This window comes from Ambystoma mexicanum, chromosome 1p, assembly GCF_040938575.1.
Source record: "Ambystoma mexicanum isolate Mex_15411 chromosome 1p, UKY_AmexF1_1, whole genome shotgun sequence".
Taxonomy (NCBI): Eukaryota; Metazoa; Chordata; class Amphibia; order Caudata; family Ambystomatidae; genus Ambystoma; species Ambystoma mexicanum.
This window is the reverse complement of record NC_090921.1, coordinates 493885682-493904740: the sequence shown is the minus strand read 5'-3', so window position 1 is coordinate 493904740 and position 19059 is coordinate 493885682. Positions and strand designations below refer to the sequence as shown.

Genomic DNA, 19059 nt, shown 5'->3' with positions numbered 1-19059 from the left:
GTATAGGCACTGCCCACTTGCCAATTAGTTGCATCATATATTCACATCATTGGCCAGGTATTGTAAAGCTGTGGTGCACTACTAATGCACCGCAACCCTTATTTTACAACGGCTCAGTGTGCTTTGCGTGCCTAGGAGGGCATGTACTGCCCAACAGTTCATGCTGAGAGAATCCTTTTGCACCATACTGCTCTGCAAAAGCAAGGATACATCTAGCATGTATTGTTGGCAGTGACGTCGTGAGTTCATGTGCACGGCCCTCTACCATATACATGATAACAGCTGGCAATAGGTAAATCTGACACCGATTAGCCAAAATTAAAAAGGAAAATACTATCCTATAGGAGGGAAGAAGGCGTATAAGTCAATGGTGGTTCCTCTTAACTAGAAAGTGAGTTCTTCTTTCAACCAGACTATTCGGTGTGTGCCATTTCTGAAAGCTGCCAGTTTAATTTGTCACATAAGCTATCGTCATAACTGTCTGTCCCTCAAGAAGAACTCAACTTTCCCTTTGTTGGGTACAATCTGCTGTGCCATCTGTCTAAAAGGGATAGGAAGAAAGGTAAGACTCATCTAACAACCCCCTGTGAAGAAGGGGTGAGAGAATGTGATTCCTTGCTATGTAAAGTCAAAAGTGACAAATAAAAACAACTGTTACAGGAAATAACTGTTGCAGAACAATTGGATTTTCGAATAGACACACTGTCGGGAGTGAACAATCTCACGTGCAACAATTTGTAAAAAAAAATGCCTAATGCGAGTTCTGATATTACAGTCAACAGTGTGGATTTCTCCATTTATTGTTCCCTTGCTGGAGTGTGCAAGTCATCAGGAACTCGGGTGTAAAAAGCAGAGATTCAAGAAACTAAGCAGTTCTTCAGCCGCGTATCTTGCACCCTAAAGAATATCCCCTTTATGATGGTCGACTGCTTCAGTGACAAAGTGATTACTGTCGCCTTCGTCAGGACCGGGAACCTATCTGTGCTTTTGTGGGGGTCTTCTGGGCTTCTCTTTTGCTCCAGGGATCTCAAATTCACCTCATTATCTTCATACTTGGTAAGACATGTACGACGATAGCTTATGTGACTAATTAAGCTGTAATCTTCCCTATGTGTGTTACAAGGTACATGATCCGAGACAGTAGAAACCAATTCCTGCATGTTAAGATTTGAGTCCTGATTTTTAAACTACAACCTATGCTAATCTCTGTACCTCCCAAACTTCCCCAGCCCTGATAAATTATTTTATTAGAAGTTTCAAGAAAATACGTATTTCTATAGCAATATTCACCTGTTCTGGGGGCTGAACCGGGTGGTAATTTTTTTTTTTTTATTGACTTGCCTTAATTTTTTTATACAATTTTTGCAAGAGTGAACATCATGAGTTGGCTAAATAATGTAGAAAAGAAAGGTCATCCAAGCTGTTCCAATCACTTTAGGACGAGGTAAGGTGGCAAGAAAAAGGGAAAAGGAAGAGAAGAAGAAGAGAGAAGAGAAAAAGAGGGAGGAAGAGGAAGAAGGAAGAAGAGCCAAGTGAATGACCACAGCCTATGGTCATTTACGTAAGATCGGGCATCCATGAATCTTGGAGTCATTCTGTCACATTGGCTCTTCTCTGCATCAATTTGTGGCACCTTAGTCCGCTTTCTCCTATATGGGTTCAGATTGTTTGAGTAGGACCGGGGTTGTAATGGCCAGAGCCCAGGTTAATAATCATGATTGCAGGACCTACCTGTTACCACCGGGTACAGCCTCCATACCTGGGGATTATTTCTATTAGCACTCCAAAGCAAACCCTTGTGGTGTTGATATCAATTAAAAAAACAAAAAATGCATGCCACCATGAGCCTACAGCCTGTGGGAAGAGGAGGCGGGAAGAGGGTGGTTCAGGTGGAGGGTGGCAGGTCACAGGGCAGAGGCGGAAGGCAGTGGGCAATGGGTGGGCTGCAACTGACACGAGAGTGGGTGTTTCTGGCAGAAGGATTGTTCCAGACCTGGGCTTGGATTGTGAGATTCAGACCAGTTTTGGATCAACCTGATTGGCTGGTGCACTCACTGATGGGGCTAATTTTGCATACATGCCAACCTGCCCCATATTCAGAAGATACCCAGCAAGTTCTATTACTTTCTTTGCATTCTGAGTCTTATAGATTGGATTTTCCAATTTTAAATCCAGGACTAGAAGTCAGAAAAAACAGAACTGGATACGGTTGGAGTTTTTGCCCCTTTTAACTGGCTTCCAAAAGGTCTTTTTTGCACTTGTGCATAGGGTATTGATGTTCACAGTTTACAAAGTTGCATGACTGGATATATTCATCACCATGGTCCACCAGGCAGGGAAAATCATCTGAGTAGAAGTGTTCTGAAAGAGGATGATAATTTGCTGATCCTGCTTTTTTCTTTTTTTTTTTAAACTTTATTTATATTTTCTAATAAAACATATAACAGGATCAACAATAGGTAACAATTCTCAAAAGTTCTGACATTAGTATTTACAGAAAGTACAAACTATCAATTAGTTAAATGAGTAATTCCTAAAAGATTATAATTATCCAATGAGCATATTAACAAAAATTAAGCACCCCACATAAAACAGACACACCGCACAACTAGCATGCCTTAAATTTGTCATAACCTGCATGAACACGCAGCTATCAGATGTCATTCACTAAACCCACTTTTATACACCATACAAATCATTAAAGGGCGACCAGATATCCAAATAAATGTCTTCCTGATTTCCTCCTATAATACATATACTTTTCAAAATCTGATAACAACTGCATATCATTCACCCATTCTTCCACCTGCGGCTTTTTCCTAGTTTTCCACAATCGCAAAATTGGTTTCACTGCCACTATTAAAGCCTTATTAATCCAACACCTATACCTTCTAGCAGTCATACATCTTCCTCTATCTGATAAAAGAATTGTTGCCAAGGGTGTCCTCGGAAAGCTTACAGACAATACTGTATCCAACCGATCTAGCACATCCCCCCAGAAACTCATTGATCTTGAACAATTCCACATCATGTGAACCATAATCCCTCTCACTTACCCATAACCCCAGCATACCTCATTATCTAGGAGAACAAATTCATGCATACATACAGGTGTCCAATACAGACCACCCAGAATTTTATGATGAACTAGATGTAAGTTCGAATCCAATTTACTCCTATAACCTGCCTGTAGTATCTTCCTTCATTTGTCTTCCGAAATTGAGCACTGCAACTCATTTTCCCATTTTTCTTTCAGTCTATCCCATGACTTAACATTAATATCTTCTGGAGGAATAAGGTTCACGTAAGTAGATACTGCGCGTGGAAATGACTTCAGTACTTTACATAAAACAGGTTCAGTGTCCAGTGAACCCGACAACATTCCTGTTACACTCACCTGGTATCCACAGGGACGCCACCGAGCCGGGTTACTCACTGGTATGCTTCTCAGCTTTGCCCTGATGTGGTCTGCGGGGAAGGTTCTGCCTTGTGGTAGAATTAGGCATGCTCTCCGTCCTGCCTTCTTTGCAGGGGCGCGTTGTCTTTCATGGGTGAGTTCTGTCCAGTTACTTCACTGACGCCGGCCCGTTTGATATTGTTCAGGTAGGTCTTATTGCTGTTCTTTAGTTTTGTTGCTATCCTGCATGGCTTTCTTTGTTTAAAATCTCTCCTTTTTTCTCCCTTGGGTATGCAGAGCTTCAGCGCGGCGAACTGGCTTGGTTGAGCCCCGCTGGTAAATGATGGCGCATTAAGAGCGCTATGATGCGGTAAGTAAGCGCTATGCGCAGAGCTGCGAAGTCTTGCCTTTGCTAACCTGTGTTTCCTTCCTTGTAGGTCGCGGTATTCTTCAGCGCAAGTGGAATGTCCAGAGGCGACCAGTCAGGTAAGCCTTTTGAGCAGTTCTGAATTTGTAAATGTCTCTACTGATTTCTTTAATGTTGCCTCTATCTTCCTTTTTCAGGTTGTTCTGTCCGGGAGGCGTGCAGATTTGAGGAAGCTGTTCTCAGTAGCTGCGAGTGTTTAAAGATGAAGACTGCAGGTAAGATGCTGCTGCTAATGATGTTCCTTTTGTCTCTCTCGTGAAATACAAAGTAAATTAACAGGGGGGTCCTGGGAGTCCCTCTGCCAGACATTAGTCCTGGTTACGAGAGACTTACCCAGAGTCTTTAGTTCACTATCTTTCACAGAGAAGAAATATCCCAAACATATCAGTTTTTGTCCTGCCCTGAAGCAGTCCAGCACCGAAATGCTAGGCAATTCTCCTCTGAACAAGAGTACCAACAGCATCCCCAGACACGTGTTTCGGTCTGGTTGGACCTCATCAGTAGGGAGGAGCTGTGCCTCTCTAAGAATAGTGAGCAAGGGGTCCACGTCTGGATTCCCCTAGTAACTTACTATTCTTAGAGAGGCACAGCTACACCCTACTGATGAGGTTCAACCAGACCGAAACACGTGTCTGGGGTTGCTGTTGGTACTCTTGTTCAGAGGAGAATTTCCTAGCATTTCGGTGCTGGACTGCCCCAGGGCAGGACAAAGACTGATATGTTTGGGATATTTCTTCTCTGTGAGAGATAGTGAGCTAAAGACTCTGGGTAAGGCTCTTGTAACCAGGACTCATGTCTGGCAGAGAGTCTCCCAGGACACCCCTTGTTATCTGCATATTTCAAGTAACTTTGGTTCTTACCCTAAGTTACTAGGGGAATCCAGACGTGGACCCCTTGCTCACTATTCTTAGAAAGGCACAGCTGCACCCTACTGATGAGGTTCAACCAGACCGAAACACGTGTCTGGGGTTGCTGTTGGTACTCTTGTTCAGAGGAGAATTGCCTAGCATTTCGGTGCTGGACTGCCCCAGGGCAGGACAAAGACTGATATGTTTGGGATATTTCTTCTCTGTGAAAGATAGTGAGCTAAAGACTCTGGGTAAGACTCTTGTAACCAGGACTCATGTCTGGCAGAGAGTTTCCCAGGACACCCCTTGTTATCTGCACCCTCGTGAAATACAAAGTGCCATACTTGCCAATTAGGGCTTCAGATGACAGCATTAGCAGCTGGAAGCCAATAGTTTATTCAAAGTATGTGCTAAATGCTGAAAGTAATGCGGACAGTAATGTGTGGTAGAGCCTCTATTACGCTTTAGTGAGCTACAAGGAATATGCAGGCCTAGTAGGGGTGGCAGGTCACATTGTGCTTTGTGCATAGACAGACAGGGCAGAGGCCCCAGTTCTGTAACTAATAGAGACATTATTGGAGGGGTTGGAGCATTATAGCACCTATTTAGCGCTTAGATCTTTGAAGCGCTATGGGCACTAAGCTATGAGGTCAGGCCTGGTAGAGCTTGCTCACATGGGGTTAATTCATCTCGGGTTCTGTTAGAATATTCTGCCTTTTCTGTAGCTCTGCATGGCTATGTAAACAAATCCTCGTTCCCTGAGAAGGCACTGATAAGACATTCCTGAGCTTTCGCAGATGGGCTCCAAGTTGGGAGGGGCAGTGAAGGGAATTCACTGAGCTGGGTCTTTCCATGGGCAAACCTATATTTTGCACAGGGAAGGTTCTGGCAATGTGCGTCATGTTGATTGACGGCACGAGAGCACAAAAGGTGCACTCACCCAGAACTGGGTGGGAGATCAATCTGTGGACTTGGTTCAAGCAAGAGCGAGTGTCCGGAACCTGATGCTCTATCGGCACCCTGCAGCGCTGTCATCTGAGCGAGGCTGGCAACAGCTAGCTTATGAGGGCCAGGGTCTCCTAGCGCTGATTAAGGGACGTAAGACTGTGTTTCTCTATGTTTCTCTAAGTTCTATGTTTCTCTATATTTTGTGTTGCTCTAAGTTTTGTGATTGCTCTAATGAGCTTTGTAATCTTCTCTAACTTGAATTCCAAAGTGCTGCTAAATTTACTGTTTATGCTTTTTGTCTAATAAATGCTAAACATTTTGAAGGTGTCATTTTTCACTAGCATGAGTTCATTGCTCAGCACAATAGAACCTGTATTTTGGGCTGAATTGGGTCATTTTTGCTCTCAAGTGCTGGTCCCGACGAATATTTTCTCCTTTTCAAGACAATTGGTGGCAAGCTTTGGTGGGATCGTGCAGAGCAGTGCCTTGCTGTGAAATAACAATTGTGTGAGAGAACACAGTGCAGGGTGAGGAGCAGGCTGTCACATTTCCTTGGTCGTCTCACTGCAGCTCTGAGACATCAAAAAGACAGCACTTATGTGTCGGCCTGCCGCAGCCAATAGCTTGTGTGGTTAAGATTTTCCCCTTCAGTAAATCAGTTGTGGCTGACCTACTGCTTGGGAATGATGCCAGGGAGCAGAAGGTGATGAGCAAGCGGGTAACGGCTATGTTCAAAGCGCTCCGATGACAGGCGAAGAAAGATTTATGTTCAATTAGGAAAGAATTTTTTCATGCGGTTTCCCTTGACAAAGTTGTAATTTGGATTGTAAAGTGAGACAAAAGTTCTCGTCCTATTTTGGCATGAGGGCAGAAAAAAAAGTTGCAAGTATTTGACATGCAAATTGTGAATAGTGATTTAACCATTGCGATTCAGCCCCAGTGTGCTAGCGAGTGGGGGGCTGTAAATAAGGAGGCGAAGGTTCGCCTTTTTAAAATTTATGCTTTTGAAGTGTTGACATTCCTGAAGATAACGTGGGAATGAGCTGAGTTTAGGAGAAAGAGTAACATCTGTGTGGAAAGATTTGAAGAGGTTTGTTTTTGGCAACTGTAAATTCCATGTGCTGGTGGTGCATTCTGTTTAAAGGAACACACTAAATTGCCTGCATTGCATTTTAGTGTGCCGTGTTTACAATGGGTGAAAGACTCACAAGGGTGAAAAGTGAGCGAATGGCATTGGCATTTGAAAATGGTTGCAACTGATTTGAAATTGCAGAATCAGTTTGCAATGGTTTGGGGGAAAAGACAATTTATATTTTCTAAATTGTCCCTAGAGTATGTGAATGTTCCCACGATATGCCATGGATTTGCTGCTAAAGACAAAGTAATGTTGCTATTAAGTGATGCATGTTTTGGAAATTATAGTGACATGTTGACTATGACACATGGTGATAATGTTTTTGACAAATTAACAGCCCACAAGCAGAACAGAGTGTGGGTTATTCCTGCAGGAATCGTGCATTTGGCGCTGTAAAGGAAATAATTGGTTTTGGTTTGGCAATGGTACAACAGAATGAAAAATCTGTGTGTGATAAGACAGCACAAAGATTCAGTGGGTTGTGGGTTCTTTTGAAAGATCGCACATTGCATTGGAGTGAGTTTGTGAAGCCAAACTACAAAGTCACCAGAAAGAAACATGATTTTACATGGGACCTAGAGCAACAGTCTGTCTTTCAGCAGGCTAAGGACGCTTTGCAGAATTACATCACACTGGGCCCCATGACTAAAATTGATCCTTTTGAACGGGAAATTGTTGTCTACAATGATGTTGCTGTGTGGAGCTTGTTGCAAAAGCTAATGATAAAAAAGTGCCTCTTTTGAAAATGAGAGTTCGTGTTGGCTTGCTGTGCAGTGCTTGTGGCTTGAAGATAACTGGCACAGACATTCCTGTTATGGGCTGGCTGAAATGGCTGTGGGAGGAAGGCAGAAAAGCAGAATGCTGTGCTCCTGTTCAGTAAAATGGTGTTTACAGAAGCTGGCAGATATGGGAGCTTTTCTGAGTTGCTGAAGCAGCGCTGAAAACAGTTAATCTGGATGAACTGTCTGAAACGAGTGCCTTCCATTGAAGCCGCCCCATCTTATGAGTTATAGGACAAGCTTGCCGCATTCGTATGGTGCTGCCATGTGCACAGGAATGATAAACAATGGCCGACATTCCTGCATTCCATCCCCCGTGAGAGACACTGTCAGTGTGAGCAAAGAAAGAGGTAGGGGTGCAAAGCCAGAATGCTGAAACTGAACTGAAGGCAATAATTGCCGTGAGTGAGAAGATAAAAAAGAGCGCAATCTACCTTACACATGCCAATGTACGCATGCTTTCCGACACTGGCATGCAATAACAGAGCTGATCAGAAGCAAGGAAATTGCCCAGTATCAACACTGGAAGAAAAAGAAATGCTGCATGCAAATGGCAGGCTGGGCGCATCACGCATCTGAACATTTGGGGAAACTGTGCACCTGTGAATGGGCTAGGAAAAGACAGCTGCCCATTACAAGAGACATTGCCGTGCAAGCTGCATCCCAGTGCCTCATGTGATGTGAAGTGAAGTAAAGCGCTGTGCACTGGAGAAGAAACCTCTAGGCGCTTTAAGAAGTGAAAATACACAGCCAGCTAAATGCAAGCTACATTGCCAGGGCTGAAGTAACTGACAAAGACATTATGGCGTTCCAGATGGAAGCAAAACTGACAATGGTAGCCGTTTTGCAAGAGACAACATGCAGAGCAGGCTTTGGAGTATAACATGAACACTGCACAATAGCCATGATCCAGAAGCCTCACGGCTTAGTGCAAGAATGAATGTTGTGTTGAAGCAACTAAAGGAACTGATTCAGACTATTGCTCTCAAGGGGTGGCCCAAGAAATCAGCAGACACCCTTTGGGAAAATGTCAAGTGGAAAACCAGAGGCTTTATAGACACTGGCTGTAACGAAGCTGCTTCTGCAACTACAGGCGGTATTGGACTGCAGGACTTTACCTTTGAAATATGGAGTGATGGCAGCAGGGCAACTAAATCAAGATCATGAAACACTGGAGGCAAGTTGGCACCTGGCATTCGTGATCGCTTTGGTGACAAAGAAAAGCATTAATCCATTGAGAAGTGCGACCTGGGTACTTATTATATTGCTTTTGTAAAATCACAGATCAGTCTGAAGTACCATTGACCAACTATGTTTGCATTGCATGAATGAGTTTGTGATTAGGCAGTTACACCCTGTATGGTTGAGTGCAAATAAGCCCCCAGTAACACGCAGAAGGGTGACAAATAATTACAGTAGCAATGATAAAGTGTGTAGTTACCTGATGAGTCTTCTGAAGGCGGGGTGGTGGTAAGGGAAGGGGTGGATAACGCTGATATTGTAGTTTTGATGACATCCTAACATGGATAACACTGATATTGTACTTTTGATGAAATCCTAACATTTCTGTTTGTATTTTGCCCAGGCAAAAAAACCAAGACAGTAGCGTGCCATGATTGGGGTAGATGTGTGCAATTGCCGGGTGACACTGATCAGTCAAGCAGAAGCATTCTCAGAGAAAGCGAGTCACTGCGGGGTGATATGTGAACTTTCAACCTGTCCTGCACCGCACTCAATGCTGCTAACGTGCGTGACGCGTTGTCATGATGCCTACCCCCGGAGCACCAGGCCAGGCCCAGCACCCCCGGGAGCAGGCATCACGCCCCCGGGTAAAAGCCCAGTGGCCCTTAATAGGGGCTCTTTGGACTCTGTCCTGGCGCCGTTGGCGCCAGGCTCATGTTGGACATCAGTCCTGGCGCCATGGGCGCCAGGCTCATAAGGGGAAGTGTTTGGTGCACTTACCTGAAGCAGACCATGCTGCACACTCATCTGATGCAGACCATGCTGCATGAAGAACCAAGCCAAATGAGGCTTAGGAGGGACTATTTTTCTGAAGGAACTATTTTGTTACTTGGGTGGGGCTGTGGAAGAATACTCACCTGGAACTTCTACCAAAGCTACTTAAGCCACGCCCGGACAGCCACAGGTGCTTTGCGTTGTTCTGCATCCCAGCAGCTGAACGCTTACCGTGTATGCTCCTGCACCTGGACTCCAGCCACGCCCGCCTCGAACCTGGAACACCTGTAAGGGAATAAGAGAAGAGAAAGGTGAAAACCAAAAACTTATTCAACCTTCTTACCTGCATCCGGAATCTTCACGCCAGCATTCCTGAAGGAAGACTTCCATTCAAAAGCACTGCGTTGCTCGCTGCAGCTCCGTGCTTCACTCACCTGTTCCCGAGACGCCGCCCGGCTCCATTGCGGCTCTCAGCACTGGTCGCCACATCTCTGCACCTAGGGGAGAGAAGAAGAGACAAAAGGTGAGCAAGGGAACACAAGAGGAAAGCCGAATTTTCAGCCATATTACTTACCGGCTTTTCTTGGTGAAACATTCCACATCTCGGGGCGGTGCCGCATCTTTAGCAGGTACGGCACCCCGGGCCCTTATGGGGAAAGGACAAAAGACATTACAGGGGAATTATAAAGACATTTATAGGAGTCGCCCTCATCACTAACTCACCTGATTATACCACCGGCAATTTAACCCCTCAACGCATCGCCTTTGTTCTGCACCTGAAATAAAGGACAGAAAAAACAACATAAAAGGAGGCTCACACTTGAACTTTTGCATCTTCATACTTACGGCGTAATGCTCAGAAAAGTCAAGTGGATGTGCCAGCGCCATTCTGAAAACCAGTGAAGTAACTGGACGAACGCGCGCCCCTGCACCAGAAGCAGGATGGAGAGTTCATACTTTCAAACCATAAGGTGAGCTTAAACCGGGGGTTTTGGAGGAAGTCAGAGAAGAACGAAGGGGGAAAGGGGGGAGCAAGCACACTATTCAGCAGACAGTTAATCCCCTTTCTCATCTGCAGAAGGATATTCCTACGGGCCAGACAAGCAAGATTTGGGGGTCCTGTTCAATCGGTGGTCCGAATTCTGCGCATCACGCTTGAAGAGGCCACAGCAACCCAGACCAGACCAGCGCCTCCGTGGGAGCCAGGTGAGCGTTACAGAACGCGAAGCCTTCCTACAAATTCCCACCCAGGCGCTATGGAAACTTCCGAGACTGACCAGTTGGGCCAACTACTGGGGGAATTACGGGCCGAAGTACACGCCGCTCGTCAAGAGACTAATGCTCTCAGGAGGGAAGTGATTGTAACAAAGGAAAGAGCTGATGACCTGGCTAGACAGCTTTTGCAAGGTCAACCTGGACAAACTCCTTTACCCGGTTCCGGAGGGAACCCCGCTCCTGTGCTTTCCAGTAACCCGCTGCAGATTAATCTACCTGGAAACATGCCGCTGGCCCCACCCGAACGCTTTGCTGGGGACCCCAAACGATTCACCGTATTCATGAATCAGTGTCGTTTGCATTTCCTGTGCAGACCTGGGGCCTTCCCTAATGACCAGACTGTGAGAGAACGGATCTCAACGACCGGTGGGGGGTGTCTGTACTTCCGCTCCCTATATGGTGGAGGAGAGGCACAGGAGACCCCAGCCAAGATTCTCTATTCGGTAGCAATGGTCGAGCAATCAAGGCCTAGCTTCTCAGGAGGTGATGCAGGCTGGTTCTTAAGTACAGTGTATCCCCAAGCCCCCACAAAGGAATATCCACACTCTGTATTGGTTAGAACACAGTCTTTATATAATCAATAGTTAAGGTTATGTACATTCATCATGATAACTCACTTTGTACTCCGGCAAAATCTACAATGACAAATATTTACAATCCTAAAGTGGTACCACCCTAGATCTTATTGAAGTGCATGAACAATACTGTACAATGTCACACAGACCAGTAGAGTGAAACCAGCAATAGAGAGAGGAGAGAAAATAAGATGGTTCAGCAATAGGCAGAATACAGACCCCTACCACTAGGCACAGTTCTGTGTGGGGATCCCCCCACCTGGGCAACCTGTAAGAAAAGATATAGCTCAAGCCCAGTCCATATATTGCTCTGCAAGTCTTATTTTTCCCTATAATGTTTTCACCCCCCCAATGTACCTGGTGGAGTCGAGTTCCTCGAAAAGTCGTCGACAAGCGTCGAGGGACTCGCTGTTCGGCGACGGGGAATCGACGGCCCTCCTTGAATGCCTTCCCTTTCAAGCGGGAGGCACGGGGCGTCGAACGTCCGTCGACAAACGAGGTGGAACGATGTCGAAGAGGCGGCAGCTTCGTCCGAGCGGTGCTCGTCGGCGTCGGGGCGTCGGCGTCCTGCAAGGCGGAGGTGTGCGGGGCACCTCGATGACAATAGTTCTGGACCGCAAAGATTGTAGAGACGGGAGCCCAGCAAGGGCGTCGAGTCGTCCGAGTCTTTGAGGTCGTCGGGTGGCGGGAAACCCACCGGCAGGTTTCTCCTCGGCGCGTTGGTCGTCCTCGACTTTCTCCGGCAGGATAAGCGGTCGACGATGCGGTCGAGAGAGTCCTTCGACTGAATGTTCTTAGGCAATGGAGCGGACGGCTCCGATCGTCGGCGGCACGGCGTCAAGTGGTTCCCACGGCTGGGCAACACAACTTCGACGGGCCTCCAGCGGTTCCACAAACCTGCGAACCCTGATCGACGGCAATGGACTTCGACGGCGTCGATGTCCGGGTGCTTCACTTCGATCTCCTCGGCGGTCCCGTCTCGGGTCGACAGCCTTTCGAGGATCTGTCTTCCAGGGCGCTTCGGCGAAGATGGAGCGGTGCTCGATGGTCCCTCGGAGCACGGGAAGAGGGCGCCTTACCAGGTCCTCTCTCGGGTCAGCCCTCGACGAATTCGACAGCCTTCGGATCGGTCGAAGCAAATGCCACAGCAAGTCTTCTTCTTCCAGCTGGACGTCGAGGATCAGCAGTTCCAGTTACTCTTGAGTGGAGACTCAGCTTCTGAACGCTTCTGAACTGAACACACTTCCAGTGGTGAGAGGTCCCCAGATATACTATCCTCACTCTCATCCACGCTGCTGGCACACACTTCAGCAGCCAATCATACTGCAGGGCATTCATGCAGTCAGTCAGCCAATCAGGCACACAGGGCATTCAGGCCACACTCCTCCCTTCCAGACACTCACAACAAGGAATGTGGATTGGGACAAGTACCCAGCCATTCAACACTACACACTGCATTCAGGCCAGTTTCGGGCAGGGCTGTCTCAGTCTTTGTCTCACATGCCAGAAACCAGACAACCACAACAAGAAGTGCATATTGGTCACACACTCCATTCACCCAGGTCCCACCCACAGGAGGTACCCACAACATACAGACACTGGGAAGGCTCCAGCCAGTCTAGCTGGGCCTTCACCACAATACCATACATGGAACTTCCACCCAACAGCCAGTCAGGGGGAAGGGACAGAGTCAGGGCTTCCCAGGACTTTGGGAAAAACAAGACAACAGGCAATAGAAAGCAAGAGGCCACAGGGGCCATCTTGTTTTCTATCAGGAATCAACTGATCCCAATGGCAGGGCCTGGGTATCCCAAAATGGAGGACACCCAGAGCACCTGTCAAGTTCAGCATGGAGCTGCCACCAGCCCATACCCTGCTCTGTGGGCCACCCACAGGTGCCCAAAAACATACACTAGGGGCACAGGGTTGTACCCCCTACCCATGGGTGCCATAAGGGTATCCCATGGGTCTGTTCACCAAACCAAAAGAGAGCTGCACTGCCAGGAGTCCCAAATGGACTCCTGGGCAGAAAACATGACAGAACACACGATAAAAACAGTAATAGGACAAGGATTCAGAGGCCCTGTCCCTCAGATGCATTTCCAGCATCACACAGACCAAGGTAGCCTTTGTATTGTCATATCTCAGCGGCAGTGCTGCCGATTGGTCAGTTCCACTGGTAACTCAAGATGACCCGATTCTTCGTGATTTTCAAGGATTTCAAGCAAGCATGGAAAGGTTATTTGCTCGTCACTCCCAGGGGCAGGCTCTAGATGACGAACTTCTATCTCTGCGACAGGGCAATCAAGACCTCCTTTCCTACATTGCAACCTTTAATAGACTAATTGTGGAAACTGGGTGGCCAGAGGATAAAAGAATCACGTTATTTTATCGAGGTCTACGCAGAGAACTTAAAGATGTCCTGGCCCAAGTTGTAAATCCGCCCCAAGATTGCTCAGAATATATAGACTTAGTGGTCCAATTGGATCACAGACTGCAAAACAGAAAAGCAGATCGGTCCAAATTTGAGACCCGGGTGTTAGTCAAGACCCACGCTAACCTCTAGGGGGCTGAAGCCTCTGAGCCAATGCAAATCGGAGGAGTTAAAGGACCTTTAACGCAAAAGGAACGTGAAAGAAGACGGCAGATGCACTTATGTCTTTATTGTGGATCCTCTGGACACTTTCTACGAGATTGCCCGGCAAGGCTGCCCAGGCAGGTTGTAGGAGCCGCTGATAAAATCCATGAAACCTCTGTATCGGGAAACAACCCCGCCCGACAAGCGTAGGGGTCCGCTTGCCAAGCTTGAAAATGAACTCTCAGACCTCGCATTTCACTGTGCCAATGGTCCTCGTAGATCCGGAACAGCCTAAGCGGTTGCATGCAATAAAGGCATACATCGATAGTGGGGCTATAGGAAACTATGTGGATCGTGAATTGGTCTCCAGGATTAACCTTCCCCTGCGTCCTAAAACCAGCAAAGATTTCATCACCACAGTTGATGGAATCGAAATTGCCTCGGGACCGGTAACACATTCCACAGCTGAGGTGACACTTTTAGGTCCGGACGGCCATCGGGAGGCAGTTGTGTTTGATGTAATCAAGGCTCCACAGTTTCAGGTTATTCTCGGAATCCCTTGGTTAGAGACACATAATCCTCGAATTGATTGGCGAGCGAAGAGAATAACCTTTCCGGAGTGTGCACGAACCTGCTACCCAGAAAATCTGAAGATCAGTCTAGCATCAGTAACCTCTATCTCCATGCAACTACCTCCGGAATACCAAGACTTTCAGGACGTCTTCCAAAAGGAACAGGCCAACACGTTACCTCCTCACAGATCGTACGATTGCCAAATCGATCTGGTGCCCGGTGCACAACCCCCTTGTAGCAGGATGTATGCCCTTACTGAGCCGGAGAATCTGCATTTGAGACAATATTTAGATCAATACCTAGCCAATGGTTTCATTCGCCCGTCAAAGTCTCCGGCATCCTCGGCTTCGTTCTTCGTGCCAAAAAAAGAAGGTGACCTTAGATCTTGTATCGATTACCGCGCATTGAACCAGATAACTGTTAAAATCGTTACCCTCTGCCTTTGATCCCTGAACTCCTTGACCAGGTGAAGGACGCTTGCATATACACCAAGTTAGATCTCCGGGGGGTTTATCATCTGGTACGAGTAAAAGAAAGCGACGAATGGAAAACGGCCTTCCGTACAAAATATGGACTATTCGAATACCAGGTGATGCCTTTCGGGTTGTGCAACGCGCCTGCTGCCTTCCAATTCTTCATAAACGATGTCCTTCGGGAACTCATCGATGTCTGTGTTGTCGTGTATATCGATGACATTCTGGTGTACTCCTCTTCGGAATCTGATCACAGAAAACATGTCAGGCCGTCCTTGAGAAATTGCGCCAGCACAAACTGTTTGCAAAGCTTGAAAAATGCGTTTTCCATACCACCGAGGTTGAGTTTCTTGGATTCATCCTGACACCTAAAGGGGTCCGAATGGACTCACGGAAAGTGGATGCCATCCTCAAATGGCCATCACCTAGTTCGGTGAAAGGTGTCCAAAGCATGCTTGGTTTTGCCAATTTTTATCGCAGGTTTATCCCGGAATTTTCACGGGTGGTGCAACCCATCACTGCACTCTTGCGGAAGAATAAATGTTTTGAATGGACCGAGGAAGCTGAACAGGCCTTTCAGGAATTAAAAGCTAAATTTACGTCTGCACCTATTTTGAAACACCTGCGTCCTGATCACCCATATATAGTCGAAACCGACGCATCCAGCTTAGCCATGGGAGCTGTCCTGTCTCAGAGAGACCCCGAAACCAACCAACTGCACCCCATAGCATTTTGGTCCAGAAAGTTCTCGCCGCCGGAGATAAATTATGCAATCACCGATAAGGAATTATTAGCCATTAAGTCCGCCTTTAAGGCTTGGCGGCATTATCTTCTTGGCGCCAGGCATACCATCACCATGATCACTGATCACCGAAATTTACAATATTTAAAAACTGCCAAGGCTCAGTCTTCACGACAGCTCCGATGGGCTTTATTCTTTGCTGAGTTCGATTTTGTAATCACCTACCGTCCCGGCTGTAAGAATGGCAAAGCGGACACGCTATCTCGAATTGGAATGGGAGAAATGGATACAAACTCAGAACCTGTGCCGATAATTCCCGAACAAAGAATCTTGGGGATAACCACTTTACAAACCCTTGAAGACATTCAAGCACGGGTAAAACTATTCCTGGACTCTTCAGCCTTGCAGGATGGATCAAAAGGGGGTCTGCCTTTTCAATCAACGATGGCTTACCTTACTTCCAAGGACGTTTATTTTTGCCAGAAAAGGAATTGCAAGAACTGGTTATTTCCCGTCATCACGATACTCTGATGGAAGGACATCCTGGCATTGCCAAAACAGAGGAAACAATTAAACGACAATTCTGGTGGCCGTCCTGGCGAAAGGATATTAAATCTTTCGTGATGTCCTGTGGAGTTTGCGCCCAAAACAAAGGTCAAAAAACAAAACCTGCCGGTCTTCTTCAAACCTTAAACATTCCACCAGCACCTTGGCACACCTTGTCACTAGATTTTATCACAGATCTGCCCTCTTGTAATGGATACAATACTATTCTGGTTGTGGTGGATTTATTTTCCAAGATGGCCCATTTTATTCCGTTGAAAGGATTACCTTCAGCTTTTGTTCTTGCCAAGGAATTCCTCGAAAATATCATCCGTCTGCATGGATTCCCGTCCATACTAATCTCTGATCGGGGAAGCCAGTTTATTTCTTATTTTTGAAAAAAGTGTTGTCAACTGGCACAAATCGACATAAGACTCTCAATCAGCCACCACCCACAGACCGATGGTCAGACGGTGAGAATGAACCAGACCCTTGAACAATATCTACGAGGTATGTTGCACCAATCGGAGGGTAATTGGAAGGATATTTTATGGGTGGCTGAATATGCATACAATAACTCGATACACTCTGGAACTGGTCAGAGCCCCTTTTATAGCCTATATGGACATCGCCCTCGTACTTCAGACTTGGACTCACCTTTGAGCCTCGAAATGCCCGCAGTGGACCATTTGCATTCTACGATTACTCAAGCCTTCAAGGATGCTACAGCACACTTACAACATGCGAAAGGGAAATATAAAAAGAATGCGGATCTGCATCGAAAGGAGGCGCCTCCATACCAAATAGGGGATCAAGTATGGTTGGCTACCAAACACTTATCGCTCAAGGGACCTCAGACTTTTAATCCAAGGTATTTAGGCCCTTACTCGATCAAAGCTATAATTAACCCAGTGGCAGTCAAGCTAGATCTACCAGCTAACATACGGATTCACCCCGTTTTTCATGTGTCGCTTTTGAAACCAGTGCAACCAGGAACCAGATTAATAAAGCCACCAGAACCAATCCAGGTAGATGGGGAGCCTGAATTCGAGGTGAAGAACATTTTGGACTCTAAGATCTCAAAATCAAAACTTTTCTATCTAATTGATTGGAAGGGGTACGGGCCTCAGGAAAGATCTTGGGAACGCAGCGACCACGTACATGCACCTCGGCTAGTAAAAAGGTTCCATCGGAATTTCCCGAACAAACCGAAACCTCCTGGGAAAATGACCTTGGGAGGGGCCTGGGGGGGGGAGTGCTGTCATGATGCCTACCCCCGGAGCACCAGGCCAGGCCCAGCACCCCCTTAATAGGGGCTCTTTGGACTCTGTCCTGGTGCCGTTGGCGCCAGGCTCATGTTGGACATCAGTCCTGGCGCCATAGGCGCCAGGCTCATAAGGGGAAGTGTTTGGTGCACTTACCTGAAGAAGGCCATGCTGCACACTCACCTGATGCAGACCATGCTGCATGAAGAACCAAGCCAAATGAGGCTTAGGAGGGACTATTTTTCTGAAGGAACTATTTTGTTACTTGGGTGGGGCTGTGGAAGAATACTCACCTGGAACTTCTACCAAAGCTATTTAAGCCACGCCCGGACAGCCACAGGTGCTTCGCGTTGTTCTGCATCCCAGCAGCTGAACGCTTACCGTGTCTGCTCCTGCACCTGGACTCCAGCCACGCCCGCCTCGAACCTGGAACACCTGTAAGGGAATAAGAGAAGAGAAAGGTGAAAACCAAAAACTTATTCAACCTTCTTACCTGCATCCGGAATCTTCACGCCAGCATTCCTGAAGGAAGACTTCCATTCAAAAGCACCGCGTTATCGCTGCAGCGCCGCGCTTCACTCACCTGTTCCCGAGACGCCGCCTGGCTCCATCGCGGCTCTCAGTACCGGTCGCCACATCTCTGCACCTAGGGGAGAGAAGAAGAGACAAAAGGTGAGCAAGGGAACACAAGAGGAAAGCCGAATTTTCAGCCATATTACTTACCGGCTTTTCTTGGTGAACCATTCCACATCTCGGGTCGGCGCCGCATCTTTGGCAGGTACCGCACCCCGGCCCCTATGGGCAAAGGACAAAAGACATTACAGGGGAATTATGAAGACATTTAGAGGAGTCGCCCTCATCACTAACTCACCTGATTATACCACCGGCAATTTAACCCCTCAACGCATCGCCTTTGTTCTGCACCTGAAATAAAGGACAGAAAAAACAACATAAAAGGAGGCTCACACTTGAACTTTTGCATCTTCATACTTACGGCGTATCGCTCAGAAAAGTCAAGTGGATGTGCCAGGTGAGCTTAAACCGGGGGTTTTGGAGGAAGTCAGAGAAGAACGAAGGGGGAAAGGGGGGAGCAAGCACACTATTCAGCAGACAGTTAATCCCCTTTCTCATCTGCAGAAGGATATTCCTACGGGCCAGACAAGCAAGATTTGGGGGTCCTGTTCAATCGATGGTTCGAATTCTGCGCATCACGCTTGAAGAGCCCACAGCAACCCAGACCAGACCAGCGCCTCCGTGGGAGCCAGGTGAGCGTTACACACGTGAGGACATTTGTTCTGCAACCTGCGAGAAGTGCCCAACAAAGTAATAACCTTTCCAGAACTGTCACGGTGTGGACATGGCATATTTTCAGGCATTTGATGCTGCACATTCTCATGATTCCGTTGATGGTTTTAAATAACCTGTTTGATTTGTTATGCCTTTTTTTTGTTTAAAGGACTGTGGACAAAGCAACCGTAATAGGTTGCGGACTGACATCATGCACCACAAACAGCTGTGTGACACAGCACTTGAATGCTAACACAT

General features: G+C 47.0%; 1 protein-coding gene across 1 annotated transcript in view; it reads right to left on the bottom strand.

Annotated features, from left to right (window-relative positions):
• Positions 1-19059, bottom strand: part of LOC138573587 (TIR domain-containing adapter molecule 1-like) — a 103351-nt gene that overhangs the window by 3551 nt on the left and 80741 nt on the right. The gene's annotated exons all lie outside the window — the stretch shown is intronic.